The 19,896-nt window shown below is 40.6% G+C and overlaps 1 long non-coding RNA gene across 1 annotated transcript in view; it reads right to left on the bottom strand.

Moving 5' to 3' along the window:
* LOC128145999 (uncharacterized) overlaps positions 1-19,896 on the bottom strand; it is a 394,153-nt gene that overhangs the window by 230,587 nt on the left and 143,670 nt on the right. The window contains exon 5 of the long non-coding RNA XR_008236652.1: positions 11,687-11,773. This is a non-coding gene — a long non-coding RNA (uncharacterized LOC128145999). The remainder of the gene's footprint in view (positions 1-11,686; positions 11,774-19,896) is intronic.

Genomic DNA, 19,896 nt, shown 5'->3' with positions numbered 1-19,896 from the left:
TGCTACAGACAACCTTTATTTCGTTATCACAGGACCTTAACCTGAACTTCTCTAATGTTACATAACTTTTTGGTACCCTGCCCCCTGTTTGTACAGTTGAAAGATGACTAGTAGTGAGAGCATAGACTTGCTCTCATGGCTCGGGGCCAGCATGGTACCCAAAGAGCCCTTCAGCACGCCCTGCGACCAAAGGAAATGCTTCCGCAATGCTCCAAGTGAACAAGGAAGGCAAAAGGTGATGTTGCCTTCAGCTTGCAACTTGCCAAAACGCTACTGCCAAGGGGTCAGCAAAGGCTGAGACCACTGCTCTACAGCTCGTGCCATGTGTTCCCATAATGAGAAAACAAGCGCAAGGTGAGACATGGAATCTGAATATTGGGACCCCATTGATCAACACAGAAATGAATGCAATGGACTCAACAAATTTTCAGAAGGACAAGCTCACAGGGGTTTGACTGGATAACAAGGCTACAGGTCTAATTAGGCAGAGGCTGACTGCAGCACAACCAACGTAGATCAAGACCCTTTTCCAGCACACGCAATACACATTTTTTTCTTTGAAAGCAAATTGTCAACTTTTAGTTCTGTGTTCACTTGCTAAACAGCATCAGTTTTTTTCATCTTCACTATTTCCCAGAATCAAGCCTCCAAGTATATAAACAAACACTTCAACGGCCAGAAAAATTATAGGGTTTATAACGTATAGGAACTTCACTACAAATATTTTAAAGAAAAAGCTCCAGCTCACAGGGTGTCTTGTTTTAATGTGCTATTTCTTTGAAATTCTGAAAATACTTGTGCATTGATTTGTAAAGAATAAATCCCAATATATGCAATTCTTAGTCTCATCTGAGGTAATGGGGGGTTGTGGAGGGAGACACCACTATATTTTGCTTCCTTTCCTTGTACAGCCTAATTCTGTAAGTCAGATAATTGATCCGCAAGAACAAGACAGGATGGGTAGTAAACTATCCAAGGCAAATTCCCTATCACTTGAGTTTTTAAATCAGGGTTGAATGTATTTCTAAACTATTTGTTCAAGCTCTACCACAGGCTCAATGCAGGAATCACTAAGTAAAATCTTCTGGCTTATGGGAGTCAGCCAAGATGATTATAATGGTTCCTGCTGGCCTTAAAAATCAGTAATATAGGTGAAATAGAAACTATGGTTTAAATTCATCCACGTGCAAAGCCCTGTGATAAAAGTTTGAATAGAATTTCAGCCAAAGCGCTCAGAAAGTCTTAGGCCACCCTGCATCCAGTGCAATTTTTAGGGAAAACCCCCTGAACGACACATGGAGAAGAATGGCTATGTCAAGCCTTATTAAGGTTTTGGTTTGCATACTGTGAGGGGAAATAAAAAGCACTGCCTTCTGCCCCAGGGTTGCTGGAAGAGAAAGACCAGCTGGGACCTCTTGTGGAATGCAAAGGAAGCTTAACATTTATCTGCTTTTGCTCTCTTCGGTATTTGTCGGAAGAGCACTTAAAATGTGCATCTCCAAGAAAAAAAAACCTCTAAGGAAGCTCTTTTGACCTATCAGCAATTTTCAGAAGGGCTGGAGTCAGCGGTGGCTTTGCTACATATCCTCCAGGCTCACCAAATAGCCAGTCTCTAATGAATAACGCTAAGGCGCCAGTGTAGGAGGACGCGCACCTTGCAGCGTGGTACGTGAGAAACTCTGGTCTGTGAACCCAGTAACTTCTCCATTTCAATAATGTGTATTGTAGAATAAAATTTATCAAGGGAAACGCTGACTCCACAACTCACTAACATAAATCATCTGTTAAAGGGCAAAACACACAAGATTGCCTTGAGATTTGGAGCAGTTCGAGAAGCACATGATTTTAGCATACAGCATTTGGCCAAGGCTTATTACTGCCTCCTGAAATGGGCAGGTGCCCACTGCTCCTCCTGCACGGATACACAGCCCGGGTCAGTGGGCAGAAACTGGCCGCAAATACATTCACACAAACTGTACAGAGGTATTAGTAAACACACAGATTCCACCATAAAGGGATTATATGACTCTTCCCCCGGCGTCTGGAATGTGCATTGTGTTACCAAACAAAGGAAATTATGCAAAGATAGCCCCAGAGGCAGAATAACCATGATCCGCTCCTACTTGTGAATACTGGGCAAACACTTCCTAGCCACAATTAATTACCTGCCCCTGCTCGTTTTGTTAAACGATCAAAGTAATACATCCACCAGTTGCACATGAATGTGACTATTTGTACAAAATTACATTTATGCAGTAGTGGTGCAGGGCCAGATCCTGCAGTATTTGTCATTATTCACATGCAAGTCGCCTTACTGAGGGAATCGCTTCTAATTACTTAGCATCAGGACTGCAGGATGCAGCCGGACTTCTGCAATATTAAGGTGAAAAGGTTATATAGCAGAGCAAGGGTAGAATCAATTGTTCTTAGATTTCTTCTCTTCCTCATCGGCCCACCTGACACACATGAAATATTTGTGAAATCAATTTCAGAATGACCAGACGAGGTACTGGAAGTACCACAGACAGTTCATCAGTTGGCTCTTCCAGGAACACTTCAGGAATTAGGATGGAAGCATATTACTTCCTTTCCCACAGGATAACTGCAGTGAATACAATAACCCTTGTTCTAAGAGATACTGCCGTGCACGCTGCCTCACACACTCTATCAAATGAACATCGTTTGCCGCCTTCCAGCAACAGCTGTGCAAAGGACCATTCCATAAGCTTAAGCTTTCTTTCCTCATTTCTTCAGCACTGTGCAGTATTTTGTATCAGCACTGAATCACGCTGAGGTCCTTCAAAATCAGCCTTTCTCCCTCCATTACTCATATGCAGTTGTGTTTACCCCTGCAAAGCATATGTGGTCAGTTCACCTCCTGCACGATGCAACCAGAACTGGGGACTTCATTCCTGAGTTTGGCTGTCTAAAATGAGAACTCTGTTATCAATCCATCTGGAGCAGAAAACAGAGCAACAAGGATACTAACAGGGCTTGGTTCTTGGGCCACTGAAGTCCACAGCAGGTTTTGGAGGCAGAGCTCTAAACTTCCATCTCAGGCAATTCAGTCCGTATTTGCTTGCAATAAGGCAGAAGTTTCACAGGCCTTAGCACATTCGGCCCATGGTTGCGTTCTCCTTATGAGAGCTTTGTATATGCTCTCCCGGCGCAGAAAAAGGCAAACTTTGCAATAAAGGTATGGAATTAGGTTCACTAAGAATTTTGATAAAAGTGCGTACAAAAGGAGCTCTACTTAGTGTCAGTGCAGACCCTTTAAAACACATACATGAATATTTATGCAGTTTCCCTTTCTTTCAGGAATTGTTTGTTGCTCTATTTGATCATAGTACTTCTCCAGCTCCTAATATTTTTGGATAATGTTCTTGCCTTCATTTGTAATCACTCTTTATTCGGTGTGGAAGATGGATTTTTCCAATTTTGTGCTATTATATACCTTAGCATGGAAAGGATTAGATAGGGTTTTCTTTTTCCTTTTAGTCCTTATTTAACTGCTTGTGAGCTTCAGGGATTTATATCCCAGTAGGTCTAATTCCAGGATTATAGGTATCTAGATATCCAGTAAATCATTTAGCAGTGTATAGGTTTAAGGCAACTCCAAATAACCCCTCCAGTTAGCTCTCCAGCTAAAAACTGAAGTTAGCTAGAAGCGCTAGATTTGAGTAAGAGTTACAAAGTGCAGAATCACTAATTTAGAGTCTGATTCTACTTGCTTCAAAGGCACTGATAAAATTTATACCCACTTCAGTGGGAACATGGCAAGGCCTTCAAATCCTCTTGCTTTAGACACTTTCCTTCTTCCTAGCCAAATACTAATCAAAGTCTCCTCCTCCTCTGATTTAAGGTTTGGATCTCATTCCCATAACTGTTGCATTTTTATTTAGATAAATGCTGTCAGGTTGAGTTGACCTAAAATTTAGATTTATTAAAAATGAAATAAAATGAGCAACAGAAAGCTTTCTGTATTTGTTTTTCTAAATTCCAGTGAAAGCAGCTTCTCAGTTTAGACTTCAATTTGCCTTGGCATCATCTACATCCTCAACATTGCAGCACTGTGCTCCCACATGAAAACAAATAGGGGACAGACAAAAGTGAAATTGAGTTATAGGTTTTCCTTGTTTGGGCTTAGTGAAAAGTGAGCATGTGGTACTAAAGATCAAAAGCAAATCTGGTTTCTTGGGATCTATCATTCAGAATAATCAAAAGCAATACTAACAGCAACGATAAGGAAATCAGTGCTTTTAACTGTGCCTTTTAATTTGCTCGTGCCCCTTTAAACATGGCATAGCAAGTGAGAAAGGCTTTGCCCTGGCAGAGCAGTTAGTACAACCACGGGTCTGTGGCAGCTCTCACCAGGCGTGTCTGAGGGTTTGTCATGCTGTGTTTTAGACAAGGCATTGTTCCACTGGTGCTAACACCAGGAACGCTGGAGAGGCACAGGTGTTTCAAGGTCAGGTTTCTGGTTTGGTTTGAGATGCATGAGGGTGTTAAATCCATCATTTGATACATTTGGAGCACTGACTGATTGTCTCCAACCTGTGCAAGAAGGTGCTTTTGTACCCAATTGTTTTCTTGCGGTAGAGAGTATTATGGAGCAAGAGACTGGTAAGTGACACAAACCGGAGCACGGAGGCCACTTACCGCACACAGGGAAAGAACCTGGTTGCTCTAACAGGGCCTGGAGGAAACCAGGACTGCATCTGGGGTGTGGTAAGGTGATAAAACTGAGCATCCCTCCCACCCTTAAGGGTAAGTGCTTGTTTAAAGTCTCTTTATATTGGGTGTGTCACAGGTGTGGGCCTAGAGGATCTGCCATAGCCAGAATTAACATATGTTCTTCTTCTGTAGAACAGATATAAAAAGGCCTTTCCAGACAGAGGCTTTTTGCCTGTGTGAGTGTCAACACAGAGTTCATTTCAGGCAAGTTCTGTGGTGAAGAGAAAGGTAAGGTTAGGTGAGGAGCCCTTCCCATCAAACCGAACTTGAAGGAAGGCCAGGACTGCAGGGCTGGATTAGGACTGGGCACATCCCAGCACATAGGCTGGTGAGTAAGATGCATCACCTCAAGAAGGCATCGAGTCTCAGAAACATGCCTTGCATTTGCAGTTCCCATCCTCATATGGGATGGGAAGGTCGGGTAGTAGTTTATTAGTTTTCTATGCACTACCTACCATCCTATGCACTTGTTCAGGCAATTAGGCCGGCGAATAAGACGAGCAGACAATCATGGTTCTCCTTGCCTCCATGTCCATCATGCAAGGAATGGGCAACCAAGCAGGTCGACTTGTTTACTCCTGCATGCCTGGATCCATGGTCCGGACAGCCAAGAAAGGGGACAACAGAGCATTCAGTTCATTTATCTTTATCTCCTGTACAAGAGAAATGAAGTCACCATGTAGCCTTCCTTTACTGACCACTCAATCTTCTCTGCAAACCATACCCTACCTATGGCCACAGCATGTTCCACTCAATCCTTTTAAATGGGCTTGAGAAAGCTCGTTTATAAATGAATGAACAGTGAATATGGAGAAATAAGACATTCCATTGGTGCCATGTCATCCTGGTCCATCATTCATAAAATTTCATGTGTATCTAGACCCTGTCAACAGATCTGCCTCAAAGAGCGTGCAGGATCAGCAGTCTGTAGCTTCAGAAACAGAAAACATCTAAATCCACCACCACTGCAGTAACATCTCTGCCTGAATATGATAGATAAGGATTTCAGGAAGGCATGTCAAAGATAAAAGGAAAGCTACCCCTTGCTCTTGTTTAATTTCCCTTCCAATTTCCTAAAAGGCCTGTTGCGGGAATGACTGTCACCAGAAAGATACAGGGCCCAATTTACAGCCATTGCACAGAACTGCAATAAGCAGTTGCAGTCTATAATTTTCAAGTAACACCACATTTATGAAAACTGCAACAATCCGTTTTGCTGTGATTTGTGGACTCTGATGGCAGAAGAGCCAACCTCTCTCTCATGCAGCAGAGAGCAAGAAGAGAGAAAGATGAAGAGAAACAAACTGGCTGCTGCCTCAGCATGTAGACTGCAAAATAAATAAAAAACAGTCTTAAAAAGTGTTAATAAAATATCCGCTAAGAGTAGAAGGGAAGATTAGAGCTGACAAGTTGGCCATAGGGCCTTCTTGAGGCTCTTCCAGTTAGAACTGAGACAAGATGACAAGTTGAGAAATTGAACTATGTTGACATGGCCTGCATTTTCATAAATTTCCTGCTCCTTTTTTTATATTAAAAAAAAAATCTGCAAAATAAAAAGGATAGAATTCAAACAAAGGCCTGTAATACTGTGCAGTTCTCCTAAGTATCCTGTACCAGGCTTTGGAACAAATGCAAGAGAAACTGAAAGACCCGTAACAGACAATGCATTATATTTACTGAGTAATCACCTCTAATTTTTTTCACTAAGGATTCTATTTGAGTGGAAAGACTTCAGCATGAGTTGGATGAGGTCCCAGATCATCCTGCAATTTTTAGGGAGAGCAGTGTTACTACTGCAAGAGCGAACCAGAAAATAAAGTGGTTAGAGCTTATTATCTTTGGGTTTTTTTTCAAAATCCTATCAAAATCAGCAGAAAAGCTTTCATTAGGTCTAATCCCTTTCTGAAAAACAGTTAAATTCTTTCTGAATTGGGATTAGAATTGTGGCATTTGGGAAACATTCATGAAGAAACCAGGGATGCTTTTATAAACAGCTGAAACAGCAAGTGTTTACTCCACTTACACCTCTGAAGAGTCAAACCCAGAGTTCCACATTATCACCATTTCACTCACTCTGTGCTTCAGGCAACTTTAATGTTTTAAATCTGAAGCGTCTCCTCTTTTTCCCCCAAAAAGAAACTCCATTATTAAATAAATGATAACTATGCCTCTAGTTCTGCTGTCTGGGAGTTTCTTTCCCAATCCGACATTTGGGAACCGGGAGTTTTTCTCTAAATTGCTCAGACTAAGCAAAGGTAACACGAGAGATTTTCCAATTACATCATTTTATTTTTATCATCATCATCATCATTATTATTGTCAGGATCTTTTCTTTGGCATTTTAGTTATTACCTAACCGAGATGTATAGTGCTGCACAGCACGTAGTCTGCTTTCGCATTTCAAACGAACACAGCCATGCAGAGATTAGAGGTCCAACAAAGAGTTTATCATAAGTGCATCTAGTATTGTTTCTAATCAGTGAACTGCACAACATCAGTGCAATTGAGCTGAAGGCTGGCAGGTTACAGAACTATTCCTCATGCAGTGAGCTCAGTAACAAGGATGTTTCAAGAGAACAGGTTTTTATTAGCTTCAGTCATACTTTCAGTTGCATGGCTGTTTTGATGTTCATTCCACCTTCTTTGAGGGGGCAGTAGAAGATGTAAATCTTAATCCCTTCTGAGCACAGAGGGCTTGAAAGGCAATAGAATAAACCTGTCTTCACCATATTAGATATGGGTGGAAAGCAAGGAAGACCCTCAACAGAGAGTTTACACCCCTGCAATGAGCTCTGCAATCCTAAACCTCAGCAGAAGAACTTAAGTCATTGGTCCTGTTGGGGAAACCATGCCTGAAAGGGATGAAATTTTGGTGAGGACCTTCTTGCAGACCTTTTTGTTAAGGTTGTGTCAGAAAGTGCACTCACCTGTGGTGGAGCTGGCCTTTAAAAACTGAGAATCCTCTGGGCTTTTGAGAGATCTTGAGAGAGCTGGACTTCTTGTCCGCTAGGCTCCTGCCTTGAGTTTCAAGGTCTGGGAAGGCCCTGATCACAGTCCATTCACCAGTACTTTAGGCCAGTTTCTGCTTAATGAAGTCTAAAGAGATGGTAAATGATTATCCAAAGGCTGCCACTTACATACGGTGGACACCGTCTCTGTGCTAGAACATCAGAGAGAGAAAGAGGCAGACCAACAACAAGCTTTGGCAGCACAGCAATGGTGAGGGACCAGGCAGACCAGGACAGTAAGAGCTCTTGCTCACTGGCTTCAGTCATTTTCTTACCCAAACAACCAAGGCTTCCTCAGACTATCAGGTGGGACTCTTAATGAAAGAAGTTATGTAAGGACAGAAAGTTTGATTCACCAAGCCGCCACACTGGCAACACGTTTACACAACTTCTCCACCCAAAATCAAGAGGTTTAACCTGTAGGGATAATTGCACCCCTTTGGCAAGGGCGGTAGAGAACACTTTAAAAGGCAATCAAAGCAGAGAAAAAGGGAAAGCAACATCATTTTGGATAATTGGAGCAAAGAGGTAATACATATCTCGGTGTCACAGGGAAGATTGACCAATGCAATATGCATTTATTCTTATCTCAGAACTGTATTTATTGAAGTAAACTGTGCTTAAGTTAAAAGGAAGCACATAAATCTTCTTTTATTGTCATCTTGCAACTCACAGCAGCTGCTAATTATATTATAGATCTTCCAGAAGTATGTATAGTAATTACCAGTTTCAGCCACATTATTAGACTTGCAAATACAGTTTGCTCTTTGTAAGCCTGTCGGGAGAAAAGGGTCAGACCAAAAAGGGGGTGAATCAGCACAGAATCAAGAAATCACATGAGAAACCCTAACTATACTGGACCTACTCTGATTTGCACTGGATGAAGACACCACCTTTAAGACACGCACAGGTTTCCTTGCTGAACTCTTTCATATTGGTGTGCTTACCCAAGTTACGAATTACGCCAGGCTTTCCTGCATGGCCAACTCATTATCAGAGTCTGACTTGGGCCCAGACTCAGCGTATTGGAATCAGTGACAGCTCTCTTCAGATCTTAAAATCTTTCAGAAAGAAAAATTGATGTTACTGTCCTTCAAGTAGGAGTAAGTTCAAGGCCTCTGGAGTCCTCAAGAAACCCTTGATACTGCATCCATTGGTGGATGAATGGAAGCACCACTTTTTGTCACTTACGTAAACAGGCAAAAAGGAAATTTAGTTAAATAACCGGGGTCTGGTTATACTACCCACTTTCTCCATATACCACAGCTGAAGATAAAAAGCGCTACCAGGCATAAATCTTAAGTATTACTTATATATGCATACATACATGGGAAGAACCACTTGTATTACTGATTTGTTCTATTTGTCTGGGTTTCATATCAACTGAGCACCAGCTGGAATTCTTAAACAACAGGAATTACATGGGCAAAAGACTGAAAGGTTGGCATGCAAGGTAGAGTTTTCAAAAGCATTACTTGAGTTATGAGCTGAACTTCTAACATGAAAAAGGGGATTTTTTGATAAAATACTCTTAAGTCCAACATATCCTTCCATAGAAAATATAGAAGTACTAATATATATTTATTCAGAATTAAACTTTCTTCCACATTACAAACCCACATGAAATCATTATTCATATCTCTGTTTCCTCAAAAGGGTGGTAGAAATGTAATAGTGACTACAATCATAGAGTAGACAAATGGTTAATATTTTCTGTTAGGCCAGTTGGAGCATTTAAATATCATGATCTCTTCCCACCTCAAGCACAGCTTATTCTGTGAAGCCACAATAATAAGATAAAAGTATGTGCTTTCTTTGTGAATTATAAATTGCAAACCGTTTTGATACCTTTACTGGAAAGGTTTAACATGAGTGCAAAGCCATATTATTAATGAGAATAAGCCAAACAGTCATTTAAACAAAGACATCTTCATATTGCTTTGTGGCTCCAGTATCTACTCTTGCGAAGCACTGAGTTTCCTCCATTCTCATTGAGAATAAGAGTTGAAATAGAAGTGGAAAACATTCTTCTGTGCCCAGCTGGATGGGCAATGTTTAACGTGTAATATCCTCCTTGGGAAAAGAATCTAAAGAAGAGTTTCAAAACTAATATCCAATTTCCAGGCTTTTACACTACTCGGCAATCACTCAAATCTAACAATGAACCAAGGGAAAGATTAAAAAGCCAAAGGCCACAAACCTGTTCAAACTAGTACTGTGGGTTCAAAGTTTCCTCCAAGATCTTGAGCTATAGTTTCCAGATATCACTGAAGTAAAAAACCTAGGCAGCCCTACAGATAAGCTCCTATTTACTCTAGATGAACTGAAGAACTATAACAAATCACACTTTGGACCTTGTTCTTAGCCATAATTAATACCTGATTATTTTGGTTACTCACTGAAAAGTGACTTCATTACAACGTTTCGGAAGTGTTTAGGAGCAAAATGAGCTGCAAAAAAAAAAGAGTTGCTGCTGCTAATGGGGAGAAGGTTGGTGGGAAAATACTTATGCCTCCTTGCCAAAGTTAAAGTGCATTAAAGTGCCTGCAGTCATTGATATTCCTGTTCTTGCTGGAAACTTAGTGGGAATCCCACTGACTTTGGAGATTGCAGGAGAGTGGTCGCAAACAGAAGTGTATGTGTGAAAGAAAGCAGAGAGAAGAAAGAAGCAATAATGCAAAGTCCTTACTTAACTGTGCTTGGCATCTACAATCCCCTCGTTGTTACACTGTCTTGACATAGGACTGGTTTTAGTTCTGTTACTGAACGTGATCCAGATCTTTATGTTCTGACTTTCACCAATGGGAATGCCAACAGGAATCCTTCCTCTCTTTCCAGCCACCTTACAGGAAAAAATATGGTACAGTTTGAGGAAGGCAAATCATTTAACTGTTCTCATTTAAATAAAGCACAGTAGAAGTCCATTTTACCATTCTAAAACTTCAGACACTGAGCCTAATGAAGGCAGAAGAATATAATCAGAATTTATTATGCTCCAGTAGCACACAGTTACTTATAAAACTGCTCATCCAAAATATCAGGTACTGAACACAGGTAGAGCAAAGAGTCTAAACACACAAGAACTAGCAGAAGAGGAGCCAGAATATAGGCTAAGTCAAATGCAGCTTTTTTAAAAAACTCAGTTGCATTCTCCAATGACAAAATACAGACGAACTTTTTCCTTTTCTTAGAGAACACAAAAAGCTTTTTCTCAGCCTGCAAAATATTTGTGTATCATCTGATGTCCTAGCTGATTAACGGCTGAAATACTGCTCTGCACATTTACCAAGATCTAGGCTATGACACCTTGTGTCAAACTACTGTTCTCTAGCCTGCAATCCCTTTCCTATAAAAGGGGACTAAACTAACCTTGTTGATAGTTAGGGAAACCCAAAAGCTTTCAATAAGTATAAAATCATCTTATAGCTGAAGATGAATATCTGTCCTTTGCAGTGAGATTCACAGGATCTCATCTCTTGGCAGCTGATAAACAGTTGTCACAGCTGGGCAGGATCGGGTTCTGAAAAATGTGTGTTGAGCTTCAATGCATTGACTCCAAGGTCACCAAGAAACCGCTTCAAAACAGGAAACATCTCTAACCCCATGGATTACAAAGATTCCGTATAACTATAACAAGTGCTTACAATGAATTCCATTATAAGGAACCTCCACTAATAGCTAGAGCTGTAAGCTCTTAAAAACAGGTCATGTTTCACTTGATTGTTGACATCAAGGACATGTCTTAAATCATATGAGTGAACTGGAGGGGAGAAAGACAGATACATTGTCCATTATTTTAGTCAAGTCTCATATTTTTAATAGAAATTTAGTATCACGTTGGTTTTTATACTGTTGGGTCCCACTGTACCATCTTGGAAGAAACAGCTGTTATCAGTTCAACAGGTTGGTACTTCATTGTGTATTCTCAGAGGATTGTCACTGACCTGTCCTCCCTGGTCTGGCTGAGCGGTGCAGGTAAACAGCCACTGCCTTTCCCTGTGAGCTGCTCTTGCTGGCAGCTACTCCCAGTTCTGGAAAACAAATTGCAGACCATTATCAGCTCTTCTGGTAATTGCTGCAGGATGGAAACTGAGAGTGCAATAAATCACAACATCATTATACTAAGGCCCAAATGGTCTGGCATATTTTTGCTTAAGATGGTTAATACAGAAGTGGTGTAGACTACAATGGTAGATAAAAATATCCTATATCGACTAGTTTGCATGTGGGCTTTTTTGTACTTGTTCATATTATTCACTACACATTTTAAATTAATAAAAATAACCATGTCTTTAGCTACAACAGTAACATTTTGCTTTTTAATCTGTAGGAAGAAAATCCCTCAGTCTTTAAAGATGCGAGCCTTGAACTCTGCACAAGGCATTACATCTATTACAGAGGTAGCACACGTAATGATTGTGGGCTAAAGGTTGGTGTATTTCCATTGTTTGTATTCTGTCTTTAAGGCAAATGTCCAGTGACCAACTGTATCTCAGTATTTACATGGACATCACACGGTTTCCAGTAAAGTTTTTCATGCCCAGGCCAAAAGAAGTTACCTGGGTCAAAGTAAAGTTCTCCAAAGTCAAATACAATACATGAACTTCAAAACTCAGATGTTAAAAGAACGAAGGTGCAATACCAGGCACTTTCAAGCAATCATTAGGTCATGTGAAGAGAAGTTTGATGGGATTTCCCTTGGGATACTCCAAGAACGTGTACAATCCCAGGCTCTGAGCCAACAGGATCCAGGCATTTCAGTGAGGTGCAAGATAGGGAGAAGTCAGCAGTTGTGTTCAAAAATATGCATTTAATGTTCAGCCAAGGAGCAACATTAACGGCACTTATGGATTTGCCAAGTGCCCAAAGAAAAGTGCAAGAATGGAGTGGAGGGAAAGGAAATAAATAAAACTGGGAAAGGAAAATTATATATAATAGAATTTTTCTTCTCCCTCCCGTTCCAGACCAGCTCATCAAAGCCAAAAGGTAATTCCACTCATTGCAGTATCTTCCATCTTGTTCAGATTTCATCCATGAATAAGCAACTGGATTTCTACCAGACAACTGGAAACCTACCAAAAGCACAACCCTCTGACGTGCTAGCAAAGCTGGAATTAGATAAAACATTCATGAGAAAGACCCACAGATTTAGTGGATGTGACTTTCATAAATGCTAGTGTTCAGAAAGAGCAGCTTTATAGAAAACATTTGCCCCTAGTCTACAGTTTCTGCTGAAATGAGTTTAAATTACCTCAGTTTCAAATGTGTCTTTTTTTTTCCTTTTTCGATGATGGCATTGTTATTATTTTCATCCAGTTAAAAAAATAAAAGGCTCTGCAGGGCTTGTACTAAACAGGTTAGGATTATTATAATCAAATTTTGATTGAAATACTATTAATGATCTATCCTGGGAATATAAAGTATGATTTTGGGGTTGATAGCATCTTTGTGATGGAAAGCACATTTTTTTAATTGGATTCTTGGAGAAAGTACTGTAAAGCTTGTTCAGTTTATGTTTTAATCCAGACTGCCCTGTGCACATGTACGTGGTTGCAAATATTTAATTATGTTCGTGACTACGTTAGATACACTTCACAGGGAAAAAAGTAGAGGACAGAGCAGCAGACAAGGCAATCTGCCTCTTTTCAACCAAGATCATGAAAGTGCTACTAGATGCTACCACGACCGACAGTAAACTTGAGACAGAGGCCACAGTACCATCCGTGCCAGACACACCTCCCTTGGGCCATCGGCCGTGGTGAGCTAGGCTGTTCCCTGCTTGCACTTCAGGCAGGAATATTTTTTCTGACCCTTGTACATCAATACACCTCAGCTAGAGGAAGAAGTATTAGGCATTTTCTTTCCTGTTAATATTCACCACTTTGTGCGCTGAAAACAACTGGTACCACCAATATGCTATGAGCGGCACTGTGTGCATTGGTAGTTGCTCTGGCACTGAAAACAATAGGCTCGCTTATCTAAAAGGTAAGGCAAAACACTGTTATGAAGCGATCCCTTCCCGATTTAATTGAGAGCTGACAGCTATTCGCATCACCAAGGGTTTAGCTGCTGTGTAACTGCTCTTATGACAAGCATGTAGCTTTGAACGTTGGACAGTTTACTTGCAAATCTTTTACTCTTTGACAGTGTCCCTAATCATTCAGCAAATAAACTGTGGAAATTCCCAAATGGCATTTTAAAAAATGACAGTTTTACTGCTACCATCTTTACACCAGCTACTCCACAGTGACTATTATTTTTGGAGTTGTTGGAGTTTTTGATTACTTAAGAAAAAAAAACAGGCTGCTGCTAGTACTCCTAACCCAATAAGCACTGCCTCTTATACACAGACAGTGAAAAAGTACTTACGTTATGGAATAGTCAGTAATGGTGGCTCTTATACTATCATCTATCTACATAAATGCAACTTCTGCTGCTGGTGAGACCTAAGATAATATATTCAAATGCAGACTACTTGCTACAACTTTCACATTATTTCAGTGTTATCATATTGCCCAAATTAAATGGAAGTCAAAGCAGAACAATATGTCAAGTCCAGTCTGAATTTCTGGTATCAGAGAAAATGTTGCAGAAATGCACAATTCACAGAAGGTCTACTTCTACAAAACATTTTGCTGATTGCAATTATATCAACAAAAATTAAATTCTTATTCACAAGAGTGGATACCAGCAGGGGAAATGCTAAAACAGCTTTGCTAATTCCAACACTGTGAGGTATTCCAGTTTGCCAAATACCTGCACTGATTTCTGAGTGTCTCCCTCCAGCATTACCCTCTCTTATGGTGACCATTCCCACCACTAATGTTATTACTGAAAAACAACTTATTGTGAAATATTCAGCTAAAATCAGCAGCGTCTTTAGGCATTTGGGCTGTGTCTGAACTGTAGAAGAGGTAGCATTTCCTCAATCTACTCATATTCTTCAGCCATGCCCTCAATTCCATTTTAGGCCAAAATCCAGAAACACATCACAACTTAATCCTCTTGCTCTTTTTATTGTGGGAAGGAACCCAGGTGCATGCACTGGATGGGAACTCAGATGCCTGAGGCACTAGGATCTCCTGGCACACTACCGCTTTTGCAGCCCTTGCAGTACAGACCATAGTCTCAGATACGATGGCGATGAGTGCCGCGTTAAGACCTAGAACACATCAGCACTTATCGCAGCATTATTGAAGTTGGGGAGTTGGAAGGAGCTGGACAGATTCAATGAAATCTATAGCTGCCATCTAGTTCCACCTTCCTCCCAGGGCAGGGCTACTGCCAACTGGAGATCAGACTTGGCTCTGTCTGCCCAAGTCCTGAAAGCCTCCTTGGATGGAGGTGCCAGGTCTCTCTGGGTTACCTGTTGCCAGCTGCAATGCCCTCTTAAATGCAGCGGGGTATGGGAGGAGCTGGGTAGTTTAGTAGTGCTCACAGAACCAGGTTTCTTAGACACAGTCTAAATACATTTACTTAGAACTGTAATCGGCTAATAAAAGATTTCTAATCTTTGAGCTGCATAAGAGGCACGGTATTCCATCGACAGTGATTGAAGCATTTATCATTTTACCACTTGTTTTCCTTGCTGAAGAGAATCATTTATCTGTAGTGTCACCAGGAGAATGGTGGGTGTTGTCAGCAGATCAAGGTCCAGCATCAGGGTATGTAACAAACATTAACCACTTCATCCCACTTCACTGGGCACTATTTTAATTTCATTTTTTATTGAGCCTGAGTATTAGTTTACGACAGGCTGTAAATTACAGAAGAAGCAAACCTAGATCACCTCCTACAGGCCAAAGAGAGAGAAGACTTTTTTCCTGCATACGAACATTGCTGTTCCTGAACCTCTGTACTGCATTTCTAGTTTCTGCACCTTTAAAGAGCACTAAGTCCAGCAGACCATTCTAGCTATGCTGAACTGCAATTATTTATGTTAGCATTAGATCACTACGGAAGATTATCTTCTAACACTCTGAATTTTGGGGTTAATAGCAGGCTTCCCCGTATATGTGTACCAGCCAACACAATAGGGCACTTCAGGAAATCAAATAAAAGGACCCATTAGACGTCTGCCCACTTTATGCAATTAGAAACAACCTTTGCACATGAATCAAGATTTTTTTTTTTTTTTTTAATTTCTTGGAATCTTTTTCTGCAAAATGGGGTTTGTGCAGGCTATTGTAAAATACTGTGGGGGAAAGAGCATATTAGAAGTAAAATATATTCTCTTTACTGATCATGATCTGAGAGTTAAAGTGTGTTTGAAACCTTGTGTTTTGCAATCCAGTCTATGTGATGAGTGATAAGTTATATAGCCATAATAAACAGTAGCGATAAATAAAATGTATTACATTCTGTACAGCCCTATTTGCATTGCAAAAATCCCTATTTAGATTACAATGAACTCTAAATTACAGAGTAAACAAGTTTTGGCTACATCTTGAGGCCCAGCAGGGAGGAAGGTATCGTTTGCCACCCCAGCAGAGGAATGCTGTTTACGTCCAACTGGACTGTACTTGGAGACTTTGCAGCTTTAACACACAAGAGGCTGCAATCAGACCCCCTCAGTCTCTGTGCTTAGTGGTTTTTATTGGATGGCTGTAGGCTCCCTACTCAACACCAGAAACTTTCAGCAGTGCTTAACTTTCCCAAAAGTAGTTGGGGCTCAGGGGATTAGGCTGAATATAGCCTACCTTTGAGTCAGCTCGCTGGGCAGCAAACTGCCGGGTCACTGAAATGAAATGCTATTGTGTGCTTTCATAAAGAAACAAGTCTGTGATTTCATTTTGGACTAGTAGTAGATAAGGGACAATAGGATATTTGCTTTAAACTTTCTCTTGTGCTTTCCCTCATGGAAAACATAGCAACATTCCAGCGCGTCAGATCACCTTGACCTCTGTCAATCTGGGCACCAGCATGGGTATGGTACAGGCTATGCTAATTGTGTTGGTTGACGATCTCTTCTTAGAGCTGTGTTAAGAAAAGACAGATGTTCACTCTCAGATATTCAAACATTAGCAGGTCACCAGTACATATCTGACACCATTATAAACTCTTCTGTGCTCTAAGTGGGGTTTTTATGAAGTTCCAAATTTATGCTTCATTAAATGCACACGCAAGGCTATTAGGAGTGCGATAGCATCAATTCTGATGATGTCAGGATGACAACAGTGTGTCTTTTTTTAATCTGGCAGGGTAAGATCAGGTCTGGAAGCAGTACGGATTGTGAACAGCAACCAGAGAGGGCTTGCATTAAGATCTGCTCCAGATATTGGAGGCTGGTTGCCACCTAGTTTCACAACTCAGAATCTGATAAGATCCCCAATTTCTTTTGGACAATGAGCGTCCCACAGCTTTTATTCACTTGTCTCCACCAACAATGACATAAAATACTCTTCTTCCCTGTTGGCCATCGTGACTGATGCTTCATGCAGTGATCTGTTGGGAGTCCAGTCTTGAAGTCATCCAGAAACTGACGGTGGTGCAAAAGGCATCAACTCTCTTCTGAGTGATAGATAGAGCCAGGCCATACCAGACCAGCAACTCATCAGCTACAGCATGCAGTAGAGTAAATTTTTGCCTATCTGTGAGCTCTCAGATCACCAAACACAGAGCCGCAGTGCATATCACCCAAAAACATTCAATCTCCAGCCTGTTCCATACTTAACGCTATGAACTTCAGTGACATCTGAAGATACTTGACATAGGAATTGATTCTCTCCTCTTTGTCCAAAATAGCTTAAATTATTTATTCTTCCAGATACGCTGCAATTTTCTTCTCTGGAGGAAAGAAAAAGAGGCAGGGGTGTCTTCGAAAGAGAAGGACTTGTTAGGCAGGGTAGGGCTTTTTTTTTTTTTTTTTACTTTGGTGTATGTTATTGATATGACTGCTACTTTTTGTGCTTAACCTTACATTACAATCAGTGAGGAAGTGCTGGGCTTTTGATTCTTGTTATAAATCAGCCCATACAACTTAGATTTAGGAGCCTAACTTCAAATGCTCATTTTTTCTACAAATAATTTCTATAAGAATTGGAGCTGGGATAAAAGCTTGACTGACCAGATATGATTCCTGTTCTTTGGAATGAAGTAGAACACTCTACCTCTCACCTGTGCACTCATGGTGGCTTTCTTCTGCATCCTCCCATTTACTGTTTGAATTGGGATCTGAAGTACAGAAGAGGCCTGAGCACATGAATGCAACCAGTGTAAAAAACAAAACAAAGGAAAAAAAAAAAAACCAAACCAGTTTTGGTGCCTAACCTGAGGTGTATCTATGCAATAAGCAGGCACCAGAATCTTCTGGTTCAGGTGACAACAGAAAAAATAAAACAACTTGTTAAAACATTACCTGAAGCAGAAGTTTCTAACTCTGTGCCAGGTGTGGTACATGCCTGAGCAACTCCTTTCAATTAAGCTATCATTCCAGAGATCCCTCGTGGGTGGTATGGCTCCGTACTGTCCTCAGTGTGAGCTAGATGCTCTACCACATGCCTTTGCACTAATTATTATCTTCGCTGTCGTATGAGTTCATCAAGAGCCATGCTTTCATCATCACAGCTCAGCACCCACTCCTGCGAGGCAGGAACTACGTACCATGGAACTGGATGCCTCAGTGACACGAACAGCCCAAGTGAGCAAAAATGCTTATCACAGCACAAGCTGCTCTTCTAAATTTCCCAAAGTTTCTTTTCAGACTCCTTCATGAAACAGGCATGTGCCACCAGTGATTGTATAAACCAGCAGTTCCCAAGTCAAAAATGAATTTTCCATGCATTAGACTTCTAAAGTCAAGGACAGAATTTCTTAGCAGCTCCTGTACTCCTTGGCTACTAATTCCTCATCTGCTGAAGGCAATGGCAATGTAACAGAGTAACAGACAGATTTGTCTTGGAAAACAGGAAGACTTTCTGGCTGAAATTAGCTTTTCTCTGCTGTCCCTAGAAACAAATCTCCCTAAAATATTATCAACAAATCAATTTTACTTCTTTTCAGTAGAGAGCAAGGAACTTACCTTTTCTGATTTCGACCTTCTTCCAGTGTCACAAACCCATCAGGCCAACTAATCTCCTAAGAATTTACCATATGTTCAAATGGGAACCTGAAGATAGGCTTATTTTCTGTTTAGTCTGAGTCCAAAGCCACAGAATGAAGTCTGTGTTCAAGGTATCTGAATCTGGAACCTCTCAAAATGTGAAGGGTTTAGGTCTGTACTTGTAGCTTTGTTTTCTCTTCCATTTCTAATGAAAGATAACTTAAAAAGTAAGGATTAACGATTTATGGGGTAGTAATCTATAAAAAGCTCTGCATCCAAGGTATTAGAAAGTAATATAAATTCTTTTGTGGAAATGTAAACGATATTTAAATGTAAGTAGGTATTATACCCAGTTGGTTAGATGGGGACAGTGAGAGTCTCTGACTGGCTTTTCTGGGAATCAGATAGGTCCCTAAATCATTAACTTAGTATTAAATCATCTTACAGATATAAATAAATTGAAGGACTTATTCAGGGATGTCTTGCAGAACGTAAGTAGTTTCTAGATGAATGACTCGTAAGATCAAAGTCAAGGAAGACACCCATTTAATTAGTGACAAAAGTCTTGAGCAAATCTGTAACGACACCTTTGCCAGGGACAAAACTTTTCCTGTGTGCACTCCAGTTTCACCTAGCTGTTCTGGAACACAGTTGCCCCAAACTACCCTATAAAAATTTAAATAAAGCTGAAAAGCAGCTGATCTAGGAATCCTCCTACCAATTCCAGAACACTGCAACCACCAATAAATATTCAAAGGTTTTTTTACAGTGCAAATTATCCAACAGAACAGGTTTGCACTCAGAATCCAGCCTTACGCAAGTCAGTCTTTAAATTCCACAACAACTTGACCAGCTCTCCCCTTCAGCTGGCAAAGTGGCCCACGTTCGCAGCACAGTTCAGAGCAGTAATTGCACGGTTACTTTGAATCACAGATGATTTCTGTCTGGCATAGTATATTTTCTCATGACATAATCGATCATGCTATTAAGGAACAACTCATCCTTGATGGCTTATTCAGAGCTAACCAGAAACCACAAAATTCTTTTGCCATTCAAAAATATGCAGCACTTTCTTTCCTCTCCAGACAGCCAACTTATTTTAGCTGATACCTG

This window comes from Harpia harpyja, chromosome 9 (genome assembly GCF_026419915.1).
Source record: "Harpia harpyja isolate bHarHar1 chromosome 9, bHarHar1 primary haplotype, whole genome shotgun sequence".
Taxonomy (NCBI): Eukaryota; Metazoa; Chordata; class Aves; order Accipitriformes; family Accipitridae; genus Harpia; species Harpia harpyja.
This window is presented reverse-complemented; position numbering and strand designations above follow the sequence as displayed.